We start from the raw sequence: 24,791 nt of genomic DNA, 5'->3' as shown, positions 1-24,791 counted from the left end.
TATTTTAACTCTTTTGTTTTTGCTTCTGCTTAATAAAGTGATTGACTGTGTCTTATGTTTCTTTTGAGCCCTCCATTCTATAGTGCTGGACACATAGTAGGTGCTCAATAAATATTAATGACTTCTGAAACCCAAAGGCTGTCACTTCTGGTAGAGGAAGGGGAGATATAAGACAATTATCTGGATTGGTTCAGATTGCTATTGAGGAAAAAAAAGATGACTTTTTGAGTGAATTTTCCAACTTGGCAGTCTTCAGTAATTATCTTCATCAGATAATTGCTTCAGTCTTACCTTGCTTGTATAGATATATCCTAACAGTGCTTTGCTTCTCAGTCTAGCAGGATTATTTGTTTCTCCAGTAGAAGAGCAAGTTCTGAATCTGAGAAAAATGGTAGGTATATTTTCCCCCATCCTAAGGACCACTAGTGCCTAAGAAATTGAGGGTACAATTTTCATTTCGATTCCACTTAGCTTCAAATGGAGTAGGGTTAAGTGTGATGGTATTGTGGATGATCATAATTTGCTCCATGGTTTCCCCTCCCCCAGTTTTCAATAAATATCTAAAAGTTATCTAAATTCCATTTGCACTTTACCACCATGCCAGGGAGGAATAACATTGAAATAAAAGATTATTTAATGAGGATTGACTTGAAAAGCAAAGCTTTTCAAATCAATTCTATTTCTCAGCATTCATTTGAGAATGAATTCATTCATGATTCCCATTAGACAAGTGTGGGCAAACAGCTCCTCTAAGACTTACTCATCTAAAGAGAGGAAAAGGATCCTCACTTCTTAGAATGTGAAAAAAAATGAGTGGAAACTTCAATGAAGTCATCCCTCTTGAAGACTATGCCTGCTAGGATCACACTATTCTAGCTCATCTTTGTAGCTAAGTAGCTATTTCTTCTTGCTCTAGGGAGTATTGGTATTTGGGGGCTCAGAAACACCTTAGTAGTCTTGAATGCTGTCATTGTCTTCCTAGACGCCCTCACCTCAGACTCAAGATGTTGGCTTCTCTCCAGTTAGGAGTCAGTATATGAAGCTTGACAGAACCTCAGCTTCCTTCTTGTTCCATTGATCCTCATCAACATTCTGGGACTTTTGGGTTTCTGAACACTGCCACAGTAGTCTCAGTCAATATTTTTGGTCTCTCCACATGATCTGTTCAGGCTCTGACAAGAAATTGTTTTTAAACTTCTCCTGTATTTTTGGAGACTCACAGATGAGCCAAAATCTGATGTTTCCAGGCAATAGCTTCAGTAGAAAAAGAGACAAGGGATAAAGAATGCAATTATTAAGGAGTCCCTAAAATTAAACTTGGTCCATTTAAATGAAGAACTTTGGTTTGGGGCCATGAGTTTTAGAGAATCTAATTTGTGTATTCACATTAAAGGTATAAATAATACCCCAATCCTTCAAGGGGCATTGCTATTACACACACATATACACACACATATGTACCTGTATATATGTGTGTATATATATGTACATACATACATACATACATATATCTATATCTATATATATCTATATATATATATATATATATGCATGTATTTCTTGCATATGCTATCTCTCCAAATGGAGTGTATTGTAAGCTTCTTGATGGTAAGGACTGTTTCTTTTTTTTTTCCTTTTTTTGTTTCTCTAGTACCTGGCACATAGTAATAGTAGGTAATTAACAAATATTTGTTGATGAATTGAGTGATCTTCACCATCTCCATTGCCTGTATGACACATTTTTTCTTTCTCTAGATACATAGTAACACAGGGATTCAAGTTCTTAGAATTTACTCAATGAGTTTCATTTTCTTTTTACAAGCATTTTGGGAAATGTAGGCTGTTCATATAAAATATTATGTGTTAAATTTGCAAACACCATTTGCTAACTCTTTAGGTATTAGACAGTTAGACCCCAGGACCAAATGAGGGCTCTTTTCTTCTTCTCTTTTTCCATACCATGAACTAGCACATGTTCTGATCATAGCAGAAATTTGTCCTGGTCAAAAGATATAAACCCCTTCCTTTTGGACTAGTCCTGTAGGTGAGTCCCAAATTGACTTCATTTTGTTCCTCTACTGCTTGCCTAATTTGGAGTTTGAGGCATTAAGTCCTTCATGCCAATCTACTTCTATTACACAGTTCCTGCTCTGGTCATTTGTCTATAGATCAAATTTGAAATCTTAACTAGAAACATGATCCACTTTAGTTTTTCCTTCAATTTTTTAATCACTAATTAACCTAGAATTCTTAGTTTTTGTTGGAGTAGTTATGGGGGAAGCTAAACTGTACTGTTTCTTCCTACTCTGCCATTTTTGCAGGTCTTCTACGTTATCAATTTTTGTAAAAGTGTCATATGATGTTGAGAAATATGTTCTTTGCTGGTCGCATTTAGCAGGCAATTTTTAGTTCTGAATTGTTTTAATGTGTTTAATTTTATTTTCATTTTCTCTTTTAATGTTTGATTTGTCCAATTCTGATAGAGGAATATCAGAGTCTCCCACTATTATTTTGTTGCTAGCTCTTTTTAAAAAGAATTGGTTAATTTTTCCTTTGTGAATTAAGATGATATGTGACCTGGAATGCATCAGTTTATTATTGATATTGGTCTGTTGTCTATGTTTCCTATAAATGTAATGTAATTTCCTTATTCATTTTTGTTTATATTGCTAATTATTATTTTTTGCTTTGTCCAATTGTAATTCTACTTTATTAGACTCACATGATACATATTTTGGTTTCTTATTTTGGTTACCTCTTTAAATTCTGTATATGCCTTTGTTTTTAAATTTTGTTTCTTCTAAGTAACCACACTTTGGATGGGAGGCATCTTTTCTAAAGATGTTTCATCCTTCTTGACTTTCAGTAGCCAATAATCTGGGAGACAATCGCAGTCACCAGAATCAATAAGAGGAGTAATCTGTGCTTATTCAGTAAGGTTCCAGGTACCATAACTATATCCATGGGAGGTACCCTTTACATGTCTCTAAACATATTTAATCTCATTAAGTTGAATGGCAAATGCATCAAATTGCTCCTCTGGAATAATAATCAACTCATCTCTGTCATTGTATTGGAAGGAATAACTTAGAGGGTATTATCAAAGTGGTGATGAGGCATTTTCATTGCCCTATAGTCACAAATTCTTCATCAGAACACCTTTGCTAATTCTAAGACTTCAAGCAGTTTACAACCTGATTCAAAATGAAAAATTTCTCCAAGAACACATACAACACAGAAATATAAGGAACACTTCTCAGGAGCAACACAATCCTATGGCTTTGCTGACTCTGAGTAGTCTCTCTTGATTCTATTCTCTTTCTCCTTTATCAGTGAAATGTGGGTATTTATAAACATCAAGCAAAAAAGATTTGCTTCTTTTTACTTTTATATTAGGGACACATTCAACTCCATCATGAAAAAGAATGGTGCTCTCCCCAGGGCAATGGGCAACAATTGTTGCTTTCCATATCCCCAAGCTCAACTTTCCTGCATTCCTTCATACTGTCTCAAGACAATAAACAAATATTTGTTGCTGCTGCTGTTTATGGTGATAAAACATTGATGATTTCTGTACTAGGCTATGTTACCCACAATTGGTGAACAACTTTCTATGTACTATATGTGTATTTGACAACTATGGCTATGTGTTTGCTAGGTTAGCTTTAATTGGTGGCATTGGCCATTGAAACCAGGGTCCATATGAACCAATTATACATAGCAGTGTCATTAGCCATCTCTAAGTTGGAAAGTCATTGTAAATAAGTAAAACCAGACATCATCAGGAAGTCTTCCTAAAGAAGTAAGACAAGGGCTTAGGGGAAAATAGACCTCTATCTGGCACTCAACCAACAGAGATATACAAAGCAGGCCTTACAGGCTATTAGGATGATAATTGCTTATAGAACTGCTAGAGCATGGCATCATTTCAAACTAGTCCACCTGAGAAATTCAACTTCAGTAAGCCTGAAGAGTGACTGAAATAAATTAAGTGATTGGAAAGATTCAGAATCGCATCAAGCTGAGAGAGCAAAGGTAAGGGAATCAGATAAATACATTAACACACACAGTGACGGATGAGGCAGATGACATTTTATGCTCCTTTAAACTGACTGATGAAGATCAGACAAGTTAGAAATAGCTGTGGACAAGTTCAAGATGTCTTTCTAGTGTGTACTGAAAGAGAATCTCAAGAAGTATAGATTTGTGGTACCTAGAGAGAATGGAGAAAGAGGTAATAGAATTAATTACCTGAGACCTCCATTTTTTGTCCCCCTTCTATGTTCCTTAAAAAGAGATCTTTGGCTTTGTGTGTTGAAATAAGATACAGTTATATCAAGAGTTTGTTACTAAGACAATATCTATGTAATGATAACCTAGGATTTTTATAATTAATTGTGGCATATTGGTATAGGGTTTAGTTTCTTAGTCTGGAGTAAAATGGAGACTAACTAATTAGTCGAATCATGTAAGACAAAATTGAGCAGAATTTTTTAAAAAGTCCATGCTTTCAACAATATGATCTATACTTGTTCCACATCTATTATGCAGCTAAAAGAACACTGGTTAACATTCAGAAAAGAGAATAATAATTAGCAAATACACATATTAAAATTATGTTAACTCTTTTACATTCAATGATAACTCTTAGTTTGATCAATCTGGACAAAATGTCTGCCAGCCATCCCTTCTGTCATCACCTAATTTCAGACCTCATCACCTCTTCCTAATAATATTGTAGTAGCTAACCCACAATAGCTGTTGAAATCTTCCATCATGGCCCAGCTCAGGTTGCATGCCTTCAATGAATTCTTCCCTGAGTGCCCTTATTAAAAGTAGTCTGTTCCTCCTCAAAATGTCTTCAAACACACTTTCTGATTGTACACTGTCTTGCAACATGTCTATTTGTAGAGATGTCCTATTTTGACTCCTCACTGATTGTAAGATCTTCAAAGGCAGATCTTCAGTTTTACTTTTGTTTTCCTAAAAGCAAGCACAGTGCTTTGTGCATAACAGGTGTTCAATAGGTGGTGAACTAAATTGCACTGAAATAAGTCCTTTCATTTTGGCTAGAATGTCAGAACATGAAAGTGTTAACTGGCAGGAAATTTAGGATTATGGAATCCACACATTCTCATGGGAAATAAAAATATGCCTGTATTTATTCATTTTGTTAAGATCCAATATTTTATACAGAGAGAACTGAGTCAAATTTTCAAGAATATAAGTCATTCCACAATTGATAAATAGTCAAAGGATATGAACAGGCAGTTTTCAGAGGAAGAAATTAAAACTATCTATAGTCATATGAAAATGTTCTAAATCACTATTGATTAGAGAGATGCAAATCAAAACAACTCTGAGGTGCCAGATCACACCTACCAGATTGGCTAACATGACAAAACAAGAAAATGATAAATGTTGGAGAAAATGTGGGAAAGATGGAACACTAGTTCATTGTTGGTGGAGCTGTGAGCTGATCTAGCCATTCTTGGGGAGCAATTTGTAACTATGCCCAAAAGGGCATAAAAATGGGCATACTCTTTGACCCAGCAATATTTTTTCTAGGGCTGTATCCCAAAGAAATCATAAAAATGGGAAAAGGACACACAGGTATGAAAATATTTATGGCAGCTCTTTTTGTGGTGACCAAGAACTAGAAATTGAGGAGAGCCCATCAATTGGGGAATGGCTGAACAAGTTGTGGCATACAAACATAATGGAACACTATTGTGCTATAAGAAATGATGGGCAGGTAGACTTTGGGAAAACCTAAAAATACTTATATGAACTGATCCTGAGTGAAGTGAGCAGAACCAGGAGAACTTTGTACACAGTAACAGCCACAGTGTGTGCGGACTGATTTTGATAGACCTGGGCCTTCTCATCAATGCAAGGACCTAAAACTTTTCCAAAGGACTCATGATGGAAAATGCCATACACATCCAGAGAAAGAACTATGGAGTCAGAATGCAGAGTGAAGCAGATTCTTTTCTCTTCTGTTTTGTTTCTCATGGTTTCTCCCATTCATTATAATTCCTCTATGAAACATGACTAATGTGAAAATGTGTTTAATAGGAATGTATTTACAGAGCCCATATCGGATTGCATGCCATCTTGGGGAGGGAGAGGGGAAGGAAGGGGAGATAATTTAAAACTTGTGGAAATGAATATTGAAAACTGAAAATAAATAAATTAAATATTAAAATTTTAAAAGATACAATATTTTACTAAAAACCAGCAAGCAATCAGCTTGCATAGTTTCTAAAGGTAGACAGGTAAGACATTTACATAACAAGCAAACCTGATTTTCTCCTCTGTCAAAATGTTTGCTTTTCATCATCCATGTGTCCTCTCTTCCCAGAGGTCTGAAGGGTGTGACTGAGAGAAGTGGTGCTAAAAATGAGTGGATGATACCTCTGACACACATTGTGCCAACCAAGGAAAACTGGAGATAGAGCAATTTTGGAAAACCACTTGAAAAGCAAGATAGCCCTCAAATTGAGGAGAAAGTAAATTATAAAAAAAGGAAATGACATTAGTATGTTTTCTTTCCTGGGTCCTCATCCTATAGCTGTCACTTCAGTTATGAACAGTGATGAACTTAACCCTGACAGATCTTTAGGGGCTTCAAAGTAATCACATAATGAACAGGTTGTCAACACATGTTTAAACACTCATTAAATTAGAATCTGGGTGCAAGATCACAACTAGGCAGTTTTAGAGTCACAAATCATCCCTGGTGGCAGAAGACCTACTGTTTTTCAGCAAACAAAAACAAAACCAGAGTTACCTCTTACAATGCTATTTAGTCATTTTTTTCTAAATCAGGTCTGATTCTTTGTGTCCCTGTGTAACAACAATGCTACTTGCAGCTGCTGTGGAGGTGTAAGACCAACAGCACCAGCACACAGGAGGGCTGCTAGCACAGGTCCTTTGATCTGCTTTTCTAGGGAAAGCATCTTTAAGGGGTTTATAATCTCACTTTAATTAAACATACATATATCATTTACTTAGTTCAGGGGGAAAAAGTAAGCACCCTGAACTTCAGAGAGAAAATTTACAAGCAGAAATTATATAAACAGAGCAAATAACACAAATCAGCAGAGAGGGCTTCTAACAGTTTGTCCATAGCAATACATAGTTACCAAAGAGAGATAGAAGCATCAACATCTGGGTTTTCAAAGCTGGGGGGCTCCTTAATGGCTACCTAGAGTCTGCACTCTTCCAATCAGTAAGCCCCCCAAAGCAAAAAGCTAACCTCAGCTTCTTCACTTCTTAACTTCTTCAGGGTCAGCCCACAGAGGGTGTCACAACCATGTGACTCAAACTCATGTGACTTAGGCTTTCTTGTGACTTAAGCAGGTCATCAAAGACCCTTGATTCAATCAAAGACTCTCGATTCAAACAAAGTCAAGGCTCAGTCAAAGGTACTTCATTACCTTAGTGCTGGGAAGCACTCCAAAAGAAAAACAACTGCGTTAAGTCCCACTTTGCTTGCCATTACACCCTGTTTGGGGTTTTCTTTGTAAAAATACTAGAATGGTTTGCCATTTTCTTCTCCAGATCATTTTTACAGATAAAGAAACTGATACTTGCCCAGCTAGTAAGTTTCTGAAGCTACATTTGAACTCAGGTTTTCCTGATTTCAGGCCCAGCACTCTATTCATTGTGCCACCTACCTGCCCCATTTGTTACCATGGTTGGGACCAAACTAGCCATATTTCTATAATGTTTTACAATTTATATTTTAAAAATAGCAATCTTGTGAGAAAGAATGCTTAAGAATTATAATTTTCTGAGGCCAGGTCCAGGACTGCAACGTCAGGCTCAGACACGGGGGCTGCCACCGTGAGCTGGATTCTATTCAAGATTGGGGAGCCCAAGAAATAGATTCTCCCCAAGACAGTGGAAAGAGACTTTGAAAGGGAGTATGGAAAGCTCAAACACTGGAGTATCAGACCAAGAAGGTACAGCAGGACCTGAAAAAGAGCACTGCTAACAATCTGGCCATGTCCAAATCAGCTGTGAAGATCTCCTCTGATCTCCTCTCCAACCCACTTTGTGAGCAAGACCAGGAATTTTTAAACATGGTGACTGAACTAGATATGACCATGAAACAGATGGATGCCTTTAACCAGGAAAAGATGAACCAGATCCAAAAGATGGTGATCAAGCGCTTTAAAAAGTTTGGTAGTGTCTTCCCCAGCCTCAAAATGGCAGTGAAGAGGTGGGAACAGGCCCTGTAGGGCTACAAACAGCTGCAATACAAGGTGGAAAAGTATGATGAAAAGGAAAAGACAGGGCCAGATCTGGGCAAACTCCACCAGGTACAAGAAGAACTCTGGCCTGTGAAGGATGACTTTGAAGCCAAGAACAGACAACTGGAGGAGATGCCTCATGCCTACAGCACTCGACTTGACTACTTCCAGCCAAGTTTTGAGTCACTGACCTGGGCCCACGTGGAGATGTCCAGTGGGCAGTTGCAATGGAATTGGAGTTCTAAGAAATGAAAGAATTATCTTTTCCTTTTTTTATAGTTGAGACTAGTTCAGAGAGGTTAAATGATCTTTCAATTTACATAGCTAGTATGAATGGAAAAGCATTTATTAAGTGCTGTGTGTATCAAGAAGTGTGCAACATTCTGGGCATATGAATACCTAAGTAGGCTAAGACCCTGTTCTCACAGAGGTTATGTTCTAAAAGGAGGAGACAACAAACAGAAAGAAGGGATAGCCAGAGAAGAGAGTAATTACCATGAGACTTACAGGGACAGTTTTTGGAGCTGCAGAACAGTTGATTGTCATACCTTTTGTCAAACAACATAATATTGACTTGATTATTGTTCCCTTGGAATGCAGCAGGCATATATTTCCCAGCAGAGCAGATGACAAGAAATCTGCGATGGAAGAATTTGAGGCATAGTATGGGGCTGGCTGATTGTAGATGAGTTTGTGGTCATCTGTTCTTTAATCATAACGGCTCAGCCCTATGTTATAATTCCAAACTCTAGTGGAAAAAACTCATGCATGAAAGGAAGCATGATCTCTGGAGGCCTTGTTTTGAGGGAGCTGTTCCAGGTAAGGAAATGGGAGCGAAATTCAGTTAGCAAACGCTTATTAAATTCTTACTAAGTGCCAGGCACTGGGCTAAGCCCTAGAATCAGGACTGTTGGGTTCAAGGTCAGTATCATTACTGTTGCACTTGTCACTGAACTCAGTTTGTTCAAATCTCTAGAGCCCACAATTTGTGATTAATGTATGAAGCAGAATAAATACCTAAATTAAATAAAATTAATAGACAATTCAGAATCCAGAAAAGTTTAACAAGGTCTAGATTTCATTAAGACTCTCCTTATGTCTCTAAGTCATTCTTCCAGGCTTATATCCCTCTGCAATTTGTTTAGCCATGCCTCAATTGTTAGGCATCTACCTTGTTTTCAATTCTTAGCTATCACAAAAAGTTTTGCTATAAACAGATATTATATCTTCTTCTAGTTACTAGCAAGGTATCCCAATACTATTTGTGCTTTATAGATGTTTGTTGAATTGCATTAATTTTTTTTAAATTAGCAAATATCTATCCTCTTTTCTTCCCAGGTCTACTCCTTCCACTTAAAACCAAACATAATTAAAACAAAAACCCATCACAAAATACTTAGTCAAGTAGAACAAATCTCGACATTTGCCATGCCCAAAAATGTATCTCACTCTGCTTATTTAGTCTATCACCCCTCTGTCAGCAGCTGGGCAACTTTCTTAATCATCAGTCCTCTGGGATCATGGTTGATCATTTTGCTGATCAGAATTCTTGCCTTTCACAATTATTTTCATAATGTTGTTGTTAAAGTGTAAATATTGTCCTGGTTCTGCTCACTTCACTTTGCGTCAGCTCAAAATGAGAATCAAGTGATTGTCTATTCATTCTATTCCTTCCTCACTTGCATAGACTTCTCCTTTCACTTACCATCATGTGAGAAAGTAAGTTCTGCCTCCATTCTTCCACTTTTACTCCCTAGTGTATCCTTTTCTCTCTCCCTTTTTCAAAATCATTGACACATTACAAAAATTTTCTTTTTCCAATTCTTTTCTCTGTCACTCACATTTCACTTAAAATATAATTTTAAATCCATAAAAATCATTTTGCATAATTTTAGGAGTTTTAATTGATCATCTGAACAAGCTTTTCTTTGAGGCTTTGTTGTAGGTATTTTAGTCATTTTCTTCTTCTGTCTTTGTGTCTTGTGTATCCCTGGCATCATAATAGATCTTTGTCTTATTTTTTAATCATTCTTCCAGTTGTCTGCTCTCTGCAAACATAGCTGGGAGATATGAGGACTGACACTAGGATTCTGGTCCTTTGAAGAGACTCCTGCACTGCCATCATGGGCAGGAGACGTTGTCTACAGTCTGCTCTAGGTCACTCAGACCTTGAGGTTCTTGGAATTTAGTCTATGTTTCTGGCCCCATTGAGATGTCTCAAGATACTAGCCCAGGCAGGGGTCTTAGTCAGAAAACAGTTCTTGGCATCTCTGTAACCTAGTTAATGACCTGGCCACTGAGTCTGAGTTTTCCATTCTTTTTTGTCTTCAAGGTTTTGGCCTACCTCAGGACACGAGGTATTGAGTCAATGTTCTTAACCCCTTTGGGTTACCCCATTCTTGGGCCCCCTGGAAGACCCCTTGATACTGACATGGGACTGTAGGAGAGTCTGAGATCAGCCCTGGATGTCTCTGGAATACTAGTCTAGCTTGGAGCTCTGGGAGCTGTGTCCATGATCCTGGGCCAGCCATATTCCACAGTTTCTGCTCTGGTTCCTTGCCTGTAGGTTGAATTTGCGATTTTAGACTCCAAAGATGCCTTACTTCAGTTTCTCTTTTGATTTTTCAATCACTATTTGGTCTGGCATTCTCCTTAGATTGTTGTTGGAATAGTGATCAGGGAGTTGAGCTTACTACTTCCTCCTACCATCTGCCATCTTGGCTAGTCTCCCCCATCAAAATGAATTGTATAAAACATGTTGATTTTATTACTGTTGTGAACTTCCAATGTTATGTTCAAACCACACAAGACTAATAAGTCTGGAACACCTAAAGAATCTTAATTACTCAGTGAATGTGGTGTTTTAGGGTCCAATTCTTAAAACTAGCTAAGCTGCTGGAAGCAGGAAAGATCACCCAGGATTACATCAAAACATTACACAGCATTTCACAAAACACATTTCTAAGACATTATGGTTAGATTTTAGTTTATGGGAATGTCACAATGAAGCTTCTAAAGAGACCATAGATGCTGAGAGCTCACAAACTAGTGGAATAGTTTGTACTTGCTAGCTTCCTGAGAAAACTGAAGGGCAATTACTTTGGACCATAATAGTGTAGGAATACAAGCTTGGTGCATGGTGAAATGATCTGGATTGGATATGGACAATGTTCAGAATATTCTCAGAGAACATGACAGCACTGAGCTCTAGCTAAGGTGGGATTTAAATCTCGGATTTTCTCACTTTAAGTCCTATGGTCTATCCATTGCACCACTCTGTATATTGAATTACAATATTGTGGGGTAGCATTAGATAGGATATTTAGGTAGGATGTGCTGGTGGATATTAGACTTGCCTTTTGATGACTTAATTACTAGAGGAGAGAGTCAAGTACAGGTAAGCATCCAGGATTTCTGTAAAGGAGAGTACAGGACTTATAAATCAAACAAGCAAGGAAACAATCAATGAAATTTTATTAAGTTCCTAATATGTGCCAAGCATTAAGCAAAAAAAAAAAAAAAGACCTGAGTTCAAATTCTGACTTTGGCAGTAACTAGTTGTGCAACCCTGAGTAAATCACATAATCTCTCTGATCCTCAATTTCCTTATCTGTCAAATAAGCAGGTATAACTAGATGATTTTGGGTTCTCTTCTAGCTCGAATGCTACAATGCTGTGACTTAAGACATACATTTTTATGTTATTTGTAATTCTGAAAGAGAAATTTCTTTATTTCTGTTTTTTTTTTTCTCCTTCTTAAGTGCTGACCAGCCAAGTGGCAACTGCTGGAATCTGTGTTGCATTTTGTTTGCCTTCCTTGGGCATGTGGTATCCCATGGCTCCCACACCCTATGCCCCGCCTAAGGTGGTAGGACCCTAACTTCCTTATAAGAATTGATTTTATAAGGTCTTTCAGAAACAGGAACTTATGCCAAGGCCACGCATTATAAGTCTTTTGGTGTATTTGAGAGTCCACACATAGTAGCCAATATTTATAGACTAGGTAGTGGGGAATGTAATTTGGGAAGAATATAGTAATAGGAAACTCATAGAAGGTCTGGATAGATTGGTATAACATCAGAAGAAACTGTAAGCAGGCAACTGGTAAGTTCTATTCTGCTTTAGAATAGAAAGCTGACCACATTTGCCCAATTTTAGTGCTGTCAGGAAGTGCCATACATGTCACCACACAAAGTCCTTGTGGAAGGTAGGGAAAAACCAGCACAACACCATGTTTTCCTGAGCTCTATCCCACAGGTCAATGTACTAGGAGAGATATAATAGATGGAAACATATTCACATTGGGCAAGTTTCCTGGAGATGTCAAACAATGTAGCTATGTTTTTCATATGACGTAGAAAGTTATCAAGAATCTACCTTCAAGGTAAGATGGCAGAGAGAAGACCAGAAGTTGCCTGATCTCTCCCTGGTTTCCCCACAGAAACAACATTAAATCGAGCCTCTAAACCAAATTCTAAAGTGAGATAACCTACAAAAAGTTGGAGTGAAACAATTTTCCAGCTTAAGATGACTTAAAAGGTCAGTCTCACTTGGGTAAAAAGGGAGTACAGCCCAGTGCAAATGGTGTTCAGGCAAGCAAGTGGGAGGATCTTAGCCACAGGACAGATCAGCAACCAAGGACCCTTGGCCCTAGATCAGCTTACCAGTGGGAGAGTAGGCCATCTGTGAGGCCTCTAGCCCCAGCACAGAAGGCAAATTGCCAGCTCTGGAAACCAGGCAACAACAGGCATGACTAGGCTGGGCCACCTCAGTGTAATGAGCAAGCCCCTAGCATCTAAAATCATGGTATATAAAAACAATGACCATGACCCTGGTCCCCAGAACTAAAAGCTTAACCCTGTGCCCCAGAAGGAGAGCACAACCTTAAAAGCCACAAAATAGGTTGAAAATTGAGCAAGAATCAAAAATAATATTGACCATATGAAGTTACTACAGTGACAGGGAAGATCAAAACACAAACTCAGAAGAGGACAACAATGTTATAGCATCTATATGTGAAACCTCCAAGGCTAATATGAATTGGTCTCAAGCCCAAAAAGTCTTCTTGAAAGAGCTCAAAAAGGATTTTAAAAGTCATGTAAGAGAGGTAGAAGAGAGAAAACAAATGAGAAGTATGTGGAGGCAACAGCTAGGAAAAGGAAGGACAAAAATTGATTGAGGAAAAACAATTCCTTAAGAAATACAATTAGCCAAATAGAAAAACAATCCACTAAAGAAAACAATTCCTTAAAAAATATAATTGGCCAAATGGTACAAAAGCTAATGGAAGAAAATAATTCCTTAGAAATTAGAATTGGGCAAGTGGAAGTTAATGACTCTATGAGATATCAAGAATCAGTCAAACAAAATCAAAAGAATGAAAAAATAGAAGAAAATGTAAAATACTTCATTGGAAAAACAACTGACCTGGGAAAGATATCCAGGGAAGATAATTGAAGAATTATTAAACTACTTAAAAGCCATGATTTTTTTAAAAAAAGAGCCTGGATAGCGTCTCTTAAGATACCATCAAGGAATACTGCCTGATATCCTAGAACCAGAGGGTAAAATAGCCATTGAAAGAATCCACTGATCACCTCTTGAAAGAGACCCAAAATAAAACTCCAAAGAATATTGTAGCCAAATTCTAGAATGTTTAGGTCAAAGAGAAAATACTGTAAGCAGCCAGAAAGAAAATAATTCAAATATCTTGGAGCCACAGTCATGATTATACAGGATCTAGCAGGTTCTACATTAAATGATCAGAGAGCTTGGAATATGATATTCCAGCCCAGAAAAAATGAGCATAATATTTTAGAGGAAAAAATGGAAATTCAATGAAATAGGGGAATTTCAATCAGTTCTGATGAAAAGACCAGAGCTGAACAGAAATTTTCATCTTCAAATATAAGACCCAAGATAAGCATAAAAAGGTAAACAAGAAAGAGAATTAAAAAAAAACCATGTTATTTGATAAGTTTAAACTATTTACATCCCTACATGGGAAGAAGATATGTGTAACTCTTGAGAACTGTATCTTTATTAGGGCAGTTAGAAGGGGTATACATAGACAGAGGATGTGGGTATAAGTTGACTTTAATATGATGATATAAAAAAAATTAAGGGTTGAAAAAAGGATCGTAATGGGAGAAGAGGAAAGGGGATGAAAATATGGTAAATTATATCCCATGAAGACGTGCAAAAGACCAATTACAATAGAGGGGATAAAGGGAGGGGAATGAGCATTGTTTGAACCTCACACTCATCAAATTTGGCTCAAAGAGGGAACAACATATACACTCAGTTGGGTATAGAAATCTATCTTACCCCATAAGAAGTATGAGGAGAAAGAGGAAAGAAAAGGCCAGGGGGCTGATAGAAGGGAAGGCAGGTTAAGGGAGGCAGTGGTCAAAACCAAAACACTGGTGAGGAGAGACAGAGTAAAAGGAGAGAGAAAAGTGTAAACAGGGGGAAGGATAGAATGGAGGGAAATACACAGTTACTAATCATAACTGTGAATGTGAATGGGATGGACTCTCCCATAAAACAGAAGCAGATAGCAGAGTGTATTTAAAACCAGACTCTTACAATATGTCGTTTACAAGAAACACATTTGAAGCAGAAAGATACACACAGAGTAAAAGTCAATGGCTGGACCAGAATATATTATGCTTCAGCTGAAGTAAAATACAGCAGGGGTAGCAAACCTGATCTCAGACAAACAAAAGCAAAAATAGACCTGATTGAAAGAGATAAGGAAGGGATCTACATTTTGCTAAAAGGTACCATAAACAATGGAGTAATATCAACACTAAATTTATATGCACCAAGTGGTATAGTACCCAAATTCCTAGAGGAGAAAGATAAGTGAATTACAAGAAGAAATAGCCAGCAAAACTATACTAATGGGGGCCCTCAATCTCTCCCTCTCAGAACTAGATAAATCTAAGCACAAAATAAAGAAGAAAAAAGTTAAGGAGGTAAATGGAATTTTAGAAAAGTTAGATATGGTAGACCTCTAGAGAAAATGGAATTGGGATAAGAAAAGAATATAACTTTTTCTCACCAGTGCATGGCACCTACATAAAAATGACCATGTATTAGGGCATTAAAAACCTCACAATCAAATGCAGAAAGGCATAAATATTAAATGAATTATTTTTAGATTAAGATGCAATAAAGATTACATGTAATAAAGGGTCATGTAATGATAGACTAAAATTAACTGAAACTAAATAATCTAGTCTTGAAGAATGAGTAGGTCAAACAAAAAATCATAGAAACTATCAATATTTTCATCAAAGAAAGTGATAATCATAAGACAACATACCAAAACATATAAGATGCAGCCAAAGCAGTTCTTGGGGATGTTTTATATCTCTAAATATTTACATGAATAAATTAAAGAAAGTGGGGATCAATGAATTGTGCATGCAACTAAAAAAGCTAGAAAAAGATTAAATTTAAAATCCCCTATTAAGTACGAAATTAGAAAGGAGAGATTAAAAGAATTGAAAGAAAACTATTGAACTTAAAAATAAAACTAAGAGTTGGCTTTATGGAAAAAAAAACAATAAAATGGCTAAACCTTTGGTTAATTTGATAAAAAAAGAAGCAAACCAAATTAACAGTATCTAAAATGAAAAGGGTGAATTCAATACTAATGAAGAGGAAATTAAAACAATCATTCAGAGCCATTTTGCCCAACTGTATGCCAGTAAATCTGACAATCTTAGTGAAATGGATGAATATTTACAAAAATATAAATTGCCCATATTAACGGAAGAAGAAATAAAATACTTCAATAACCTGATTTTAGAAAAAGGAATTGGACAAACCATAAATGAACTGCCTAAGAAAAATTCTTTAGGGCCAGATGGAGATTACACCAATTTATCACCAGGATAATACATTATGATTATGTGAGATTTATACGAGGAATGCAAGGCTGGTTCAATATTAGGAAAACTCTCTGCTTAATTGATCATATCAATAACAAAACTGATAGGAATCCTATGATTATATCAAGAGTTGCATAAAAAGCTTTTGACAAAATACAGCACTCATTCCTATTAAAAGCGCTAAAGAGCACAGAAGTAAATGGAATTTTCCTTAAAATGATAAGTAATATAAATCTAAAATGTTTAGCAAGCATTATATATAATGGGGATAAACTAGAAGCATTCCCAATAAAATCAGGGGTGAAGCAAGGATGCCCATTATCACTTCTATTATTTGATAATGTACCAGAAATGTTAACCTTAGGGGGTGGAGCCAAGATGGCAGCTGGAAAGCAGGGACTTGCCTAGACTCTCCCCCAGGTCCCTCCAAACACCTGTAGAAAATGCCTCTGAACAAATTATAGAGCTGCAGAACCCACAAGGTAGCAGAGGGAAGCAGGGCTCCAGCCCAGGAAAGCCTGGATGGTCGCGGGGAAGGGTGTGTCACATGAAGCTGGGAGTGGAGTGGAGCACAGCCCATCCTGGACTGTGCCAGGACCAACCAGACCAGGAGCCAGGCAGAAAAGGTGGTAGGGCCCTGAGTCATCGAGCTGTGGCAGTTCCAGACTTCTCAACCCACAAACACCAAAGACAACAGAGAAGGTTAGTGGGTAGAACTGCTAGAAAAGAGTGAAAGGAGTGCACAGTCAGCCCCAGCCTTGGGGGCGCAGAAGTGGTGCAGCTCTGGGGCTGCTTCCAGCTGCAGTTGCTTCCTGCCCCAGGCCTACCTGGTGGGAGGAATTAAGTGGTAGATCAGAGCGAGAGTGCAAAGCCTGCTTGGATCTGAGTTGCGGTCCCGGTTGGCGGTTCTTGGGGGAGGAAGAGCATTGGTGTGGCAGAGATTGCTGTGTAGAAGTAGCTCTGAAAACAGCAGCACAAGGCCACTAAAGCTTGGGACAAAGTACCCTCTACTCTACAAGCATTCATACCCCGACAGAAAGCTCGAGGGTCAAGTAGTTGACTGGGAACACAAACAGGCAGCGAAAATGGACTCAGATTCAGACTCAGACTTTTGAATCTTTTTTTGGTGACAAAGAAGAGCAAAACATACAGCCAGAAGAACTCAACAAAGTCAAAGAGCCTACATCAAAAGCCTCCACAAAAAATAGGAATTGGTCTCAGACCATGGAAGAGCTCAAAAAGGATTTGGAAAAGCAAGTAAGAGAAGTAGAGGAAAAACTGGGGAGAGAAATGAGAGTGATGCAAGAAAATCATGAAAAACAAGTCAATGACTTGCTAAAGGAGACCCAAAAAATGCTGAAGAAGTAACACCTTAAAAAATAGACTAACTCCAATGGCAAAAGAGCTCCAAAAAGCTGATGAGGAGAAGAATGCCTTGAAAGGCAGAATTAGCCAGAAAAGGAGGTCCAAAAGGCAGAATTCATGACTTCAAAGATAACCATGAATGTGCCTGAATGGTGCAGAATCGCAAGATATAAGGAATTCTCTAAGTAGAAAGCAGAGGAGTTAAAGCATTTATTGAAACTCAGAAGTAGCAGACCTACAGACCAGTGTCCCCAGTTCGACATCCTGGCAAGAATCTTCCAAGGCCAATATGGCCATGTCACAATAGTGACTAGGAGGCCATAGGAAAACATTATGGCAGCAAGCCAAGCCATACTGGTGCTTCCCTCCCCGCCCCCCCCCCCAATGCCAGGGCCCTGCAGCAAGAAGACCACCCACTGGCCTCAAGCCCCTGCTCAGCACTCTCCGGTCTCCACAAGGGTCAGTCCTGCCTTTTTATAGCACCTGCCACCGTTACCACCGCTTCCGCTGCAATCTTCAAGCTGTGTTTCAGCTAGCTGACTGCTTCCTCTCTCCTTCAGCTCTTAACTGTTCTCACCAACTGCCTCACCAACTCCCTCTTAGCTCTGCTCCAAACTTTCAGCAAGCTCCTCCCACCACAGGCTTCCATTGGCTCCAGTCCTAATCACTCCCCCAGGATCCTGAGAGCCCTGCCCTCAAAGCCCACTCAAATGGGCAGAGATCTTCCCATTCACTGATTGCCTTTACACATGACCACCTCATCCCAACACAGAACCATGCATAATTGTCTAAATTTATTGATATTAATATTAGTGACCATCCTCCTTTTTATTTCTAACACTGGTTACTGTATCCCATTTATGTGACTACGTAGGCATCATAAAGCTCTCACCCCTAAACTTCCCATAACATCCAATAATGTACTTCCCTAAAGGACAACAATCTAGCTAAGAATAAATCTTCCTGTTTTATTTATCTTAATGCCACTCGAGCCCAGCTGATGCAAAAGTACAAAATTGTGTCATAAAGCTTACTTCATTCTGGTAGATCACTGTTTGCTTTAATGTTTCCTTAGATACAAGCAACAATATAACAGCAGACTCATGGGTCTGGGGCCTTAGCTATCGTGATGAGATAGATGGCTTGATCTTGCCTTGGATACTTACTTTCCAATCACATCCTACAAATCAAACACATCTTTCTTGAGCCTGTAAATAGCCTACCTACCCACGGTCAGTGAAACAGAAAAAGAGTATTGTCATCAATTCAACTATTATATTTCTGAGACTCTCAGAAACACCCTGTGCTTGATAGGTCATTTGTATAAAATTTCCTTGTTCTAATTGTAACTTAGGTTGTTTCAAAATGGCAGCATCCAAGATTTCCCAGACTGGAAAGCTAATTTCCAGCAAGTTGGGCAGAACTTAGCCTAGCCATAGAAAACTGGATACATTAGGTGAATGGAAACCAAAAGAAATATTGAGTTATTCCCTGGCTACCTTCCCATGGGTTAATACCCTAAAAGACACACAGAAACATAGCAATATCAAAGTAGGTACCCCAGAGGGTCCCAAGCAATGTAACCCTGACAACCTGATGACTCAGTGACTAACTGGATCCAACATGGTCTCTACTAATAACTCAACATGCCAAAGGGCTCCACAACTGAGGCCAGTCTTCTTGGCTATTTCTCCTAAATATTTCATCTATGTTCCATTCCCAGATTCTAGTTGTGGAGAAGCAAAGTGACTGTGACCACTTTTATTGAACCTTCTAACCAAATGGCCATATGAGCAAAATGCTACTGACTGTTGCTTTCCCTACCCATGATACATCTTCCTATATGGGGACACTTTATTCTCTAGGATGTATTGGGAAAAGGTGGGAGGATTCCTCTTATTTTCTTAGGGCATGGATTACCAGATTTTTCTAATGAGATCTGGATTGGCTTTCTCTCAAGTCTCATAATCACCAAAAAGGACATGGGGGCAGTTTACTTTAAGTTCCTAACCCAGGGAGGGGGTTATGACAATACTTGCAGACCAGTAAACTTAGAGATTCATTAATAAATTGGGATTAACTGGGGGGAGATTTAGGCTTTCAGCAATTTCATCCAACTGCGAACTGTGAGGAAAGGGGAAGAGAAAAATTGGTTGCAAGAGAAACAATAAACATCATAAGAACAATGACATCATTGACATTGTGTATTTGGTGACAATCTGATGTTGCTGCATGATATTCATGTTGGTTTTTAGGAAAACAAAACCCAGAACAGAACAATGGAAGAGAGAGTGGAGATTGATAAAGCCTGGTTCTCTAGCCAAGGAGTTTGTCCTTTGCATTGTGTACATTTGTGCAATATAGGGAAGCATAAACTCAAATGTCATGGAAAAAGTTAGGTTATCTCAGCTGGGGAGGTCATTAGGAAGTTACTTCTTTGTTCTCTATTGAACATCTTGTAGATTACCAGCTCTGTGGGAAAGTGGACATTTGATTATATTATTGAAATGTAGACCTGGGAGCTGGAATTCCAGCAAAAGCACTGCCAATCAGGATTGATAATTGCTTCCAGAGGGACCTGCTCTTCTCAACTGAGATAGAAGACTGTGCTACCATGACTAAGCCAAGCACTTGAGGTCAAATGTTGAACATACTATGCTATCGGTACTAGTGCCCATTATTTCAAATGAATGGGAAAACCTCTTAACTTGAACCAAGTGTGATAAAAGGTAGGAAATCAAAGATGAAGCTGGGTTGGGATTCTCACTGTCATACCAATATTTTGCAGTGTTATTATTCTCTCAGACCAATAAAACACTAGTTTGACAGACCATAATGCATAGTGAAGTCACTTCAGCACTAGTGAACTATCTGGATTATTTAAGCTCTAAACCAATTTTTCCGAATTTCCTTGTTGGTTGTGGCCTTAGATAGAGACAGGAATATATAGATTCAAATCCTTCCTTTAAAAATTTTTTTCAACTTAATAGTATTTGATTTTTTTTCCAATTGCATACAAAAATAGTTTTCAACATTCATTTTTATAAGATTTTGAGTTCCAAATTATTTTCTCCCTCCCTATGCAATCTGATATAGGCTATACATGTCCAATCATATAAAATATATTTCCACATTAGTCATGTTGTGAAAGAAGGATCAGGACAAAAAGGAAAAATCATGAGAAAGAAAAAAAGGGAGAAAATAGTATGCTTCAATCTGCATTCAGAATACATATTTTCTTTTTCTGGATGTGGATAGCATTTTCTAACATGAGTGTTGGAATCGTCATCGTACTGTATAATTGTATTGCTGAGAAGAGCTAAGTAAGAGGTAAGTCTATTAAAGTTGGTCATCTCATGATGTCACTGTTTCTGTGTACAATGTTCTCCTGGTTCTGCTCACTTCACTCAGCATCAGTTCATGTAAGTCTTTCCAGGTTTTTTTGAAATATGTCTGTTCATCATTTCTTATGAAACAACAGTATTCTATTACATTCATATATCATAACTTGTTCAGCCATTCTCCAATTGATGGGCATCCCCTCAATTTTCAATCAAATCCTTCCTTTTACACATACTGGCTTTGTGACCATGAGCAAGTTACCTAACCATTTTTGTGACCTTAGGCAAGACACTTAAATTCTAATTAAGACTTCATTTCCTTATGTTTAAAATTAGGGGGTGGGACTAAATGGCCTTTGAGGGCTCTGCAAGCTCTATAAACTTCTCAATGCTCTAGGCAGCTCTTTAAGACTATAGGTTAAGTATGAGTTGCTAATCTGCAAAGTTGGAGAGAGTTTCTAAGCTGGGAGTTCTCTATACCAAATGACATCAAAAGTCAGGACTGATTAATCAATCAATCTCTCAAATAATAGCAATACCAAATAATGGAAACCTAAGCCCAACACTGTGCTCCTTTAAAACATATAAAAAAATTAATACAGTGAACCGATCTAATGACATTGCTCAGAGCATGTAGATCAAGGCAAGGAAGGAGGTCATAATTTGATAAAAGGTATGTGGCTTGTGACTATCACAATTTTTTTTCCTCTGGGTGCTATGAATGACTGGCATGACTCCAAAGTCATAGAAGTATATATATATTTTTATTTTCCTTAGATATTTCCTCCCCAAACTGACTGCAAATAATTAAATTTATCAAAATACTTCTGTGCCTTGTTGTGAATTGTCCCACTGAAGAATCTTCTTCCCTGGACCAAAGTATGTTCTCATAGAGATTTTGCTTGGGATGGGTCTACTTTATTACCTTTTTTTCCCTTACCTGAAGAAATAGAGGCTGACAAATGCAATGATTGCATGTTCCAGAAAGAAGGTCAGTGAGACAGGCCTTATAAGCCTTTCTCCACATCACCAAGCTCTGCTTTCCTTATCAACTTTGGTATATAGTGGCTATATATGTTTTCACAAAATTGACTAGGGCCATAAATAACTTTTGCTTCTCAGTAAAAATGGGTGCCCTGATACTTCTCCATCCTATACACACAACTTCATAAAGCTGTCTGTGGGATGCTTTCAAAACTCTTCCTGGCTTATTGTAGGCGGCATCCATCTTACTTTGATAAATGATGACAAACCAGCTAAAAAATTTCTCAAATGTTTCAATAAAAAAATCCAACTCTTCTTCTTCTTCTTCTTCTTCTTCTTCTTCTTCTTCTTCTTCTTCTTCTTCTTCTTCTTCTTCTTCTTCTTCTTCTTCTTCTTCTTCTTCTTCTTCTTCTTCTTCTTCTTCTTCTTCTCCTTTTCTCTTTTTGGCTTTTCTGCTTCAGATGTGGGGAATGTGCCATGAACCTTGCCTGTTGACTTTTCATTTCTGATTTGTTTTTGTTAACATTTAACTCCATTGTTCTTGTCTGATTCTATTTTGCCCCATTCTTTCTGCTTGAATTCAAGCTGTTTGTCAAATGTGATAATGGGCAGGGAGGCACAGTGCGAGGAGTTAGCCTCCTTGTCTTTCTGCATTCTTCCCGGGCTGTAATTTCCCTGATATTAATGCAACTATACATTTGACTTACAAATTCCAAAGCCCTTCAGAAAGGGCAGTGTGATTGCTTGTGTAAATACAGGAGTTCTTTCCAATTGCCTCCTTTTATTTTTTGGTTCCAGTCATCTTCATTTTATGGGCTCAGGCTTGTTCTGAACAAGCAGAACTAGAAAACGTAACTGCCTTATTCCTAAGAAGAAGCTATTTGACATTCCATCATTGGCCCCTGCTATGGAATTCAAGGAGTCGGGTAAGATGCCTGGCCAGTGCCTGAACAGCTTCCAAGGCAGGGGCTCTGTCATTTTCCTACCATTCCCCTACCATCTCCCAATGGTTTTGTTATTTATATTATTTCTCATGCTGTCGTTGTATGATGTCCATCTCTGATTTTCCTTTTTCAAATCTTTTCAAACACAAAGAATCACTCAAAAGTCAAAGAAATGAAATGGAGAAAGAAGGGAGGGGGAGGCAGTGCAAATCCAAGTGCTGCTGTGTACAATTCCTGGGCTCTATCTGTACATCTGTAGCTAACACCCTCTTTGGCCTTGTACAGGTCACTCCAATCCTCCAAGTCTTTGCTTTCCCATCTGTTAAAAAGTGGATAATAATATTTGCCTCACCAGGGTGTATTTATGCTTAATTACTGTAATTGCTTGTAAACAATTTGATATCCCGGGATAAAACATATGACGGAGGAGCAAAAATTAGAGGAGACATTTTAATATCTGCCTTTTTTATGACACAACTGACTTTTCTGAGTTCGTTTGAATTTGTTTGGTTCGAAAAGTTTTCCCGCTGGCTTGGAAAGTGGCAAAATAAAAAAGGCTGAAGGTAGAGAGCCAGATGAGTTGCTTTTCCTTTTTAGTATAGCTACCAACTTGTTGTATGGCTTTAGACATGTCAATTTATCCCTCTAGACCACAATTTTCTTATCTGTCAAAAGATAAAGGAACTTCTCGGTCTTCCTACTTGATAACACAATAATAAGCATCGACGGATTTAACAGAAAATGCAGCTTTGGATGATGTTTTGGTTAGTTTTGCTAAACTGTTTTTTCCTCTTGTTTTTATTCTTTTTTTATGATAGATAGCTCTCTAGGAGGGGGAGGGAGAGTGGAGGGGAAATGGAAATAGGGAAATGCAAATGATGTAAAATAAAATGTAATAATACACAGCAAGAAGAAGAAATTAAGAAAAGGAAAAGTACATTGCAAAGTTAAAGTTACTGAATTGAAGCTTGTTTTTGCTTATTAGTCTGAGAGAATAATTGATAGAATGCTTTCATTAAAGAGTAAACACAACATTTGGAAAACTTCCTGAATTTTTCCAAAAACAGATTCTTCCACAGCCCAGGTAATTATTTCATTGGGAGGAAAACTTTCCCCACATGTCCTGGGAATTAGTGAGTAATATTCTCTATTTGCCACAGTCTATTTTGATCAGAGTTCACATACAAGGCTGTTGTCAATGCTGTGTACCTTGGAGAACAAGGATAATCCTTTCTGCAGGTATTCTTTCCCCATCAAACATGACTCTCCAACCCACAAGATCTGTCTTCTAGACAGTAAGCAACATAATATTTTTGAGAGATCTTGAGAAGAGCCCTATCCCCCTAAATATCCCCTTTATGGTAAATAAATTCCACACATAGAAAGTTATGGCTTTTGGTTAAACAATTGTGTATCCGGAGAGTCCATATTCAAATGAAAATGTCCTCTCATTGATAACAATTAATATCTAAGTGGAAATACACATTAGATTTACTTAGCCTGACCTTTATGTATTTGAATAAAGTAGAAATATTTAAAGCATTGTAGCAAATCTGTTATGGATGCTATGGAGGAAACTGCATAAGACACTAGAATTCCAGAGTATGGAATAAACATAATTACAGGATTACAGAAATATAATCACAAGAGATCTCAGAGGTCACTTATTCTAACCTGTGCCTGACCAAGAACCGCCTCTACAACAGCCCTGAAATATGGTCATTCAGCCTTCATATGAATACATCTAGTGAGCGGGCGCTGAGCACCTCTGCAGGCAGCATTTTTCACTTTTGGAGAGCTCTAATTTTAGAGGTTTTCCTTCCCTAGTCTTCCTCTCTGCAACTTGGGCCCCTTTGAAGTCAAGCAGAATGGGTCTTATCTGTCTTCCATATTTGCCATACTGTTCTCATGTCTTCGCCCACTGTTCTTCCCAGGTCAAACATCCCAAGTCCTTCCATCAGGCCTTAGATAAAAATGAATTCCAGTCACCTTACT

General features: G+C 37.9%; 1 pseudogene; it reads left to right on the top strand.

Annotated features, from left to right (window-relative positions):
• Window positions 1-8,513, top strand: part of LOC118838599 — a 41,824-nt pseudogene extending 33,311 nt beyond the window's left edge.
• Window positions 8,514-24,791: the final 16,278 nt, after the last annotated feature.

This window comes from Trichosurus vulpecula, chromosome 1 (genome assembly GCF_011100635.1).
Source record: "Trichosurus vulpecula isolate mTriVul1 chromosome 1, mTriVul1.pri, whole genome shotgun sequence".
In the NCBI taxonomy this organism is placed as follows: domain Eukaryota; kingdom Metazoa; phylum Chordata; class Mammalia; order Diprotodontia; family Phalangeridae; genus Trichosurus; species Trichosurus vulpecula.
Note: the sequence above shows the minus strand (reverse complement) of the source record. Positions and strands in the feature narration are given on the sequence as shown.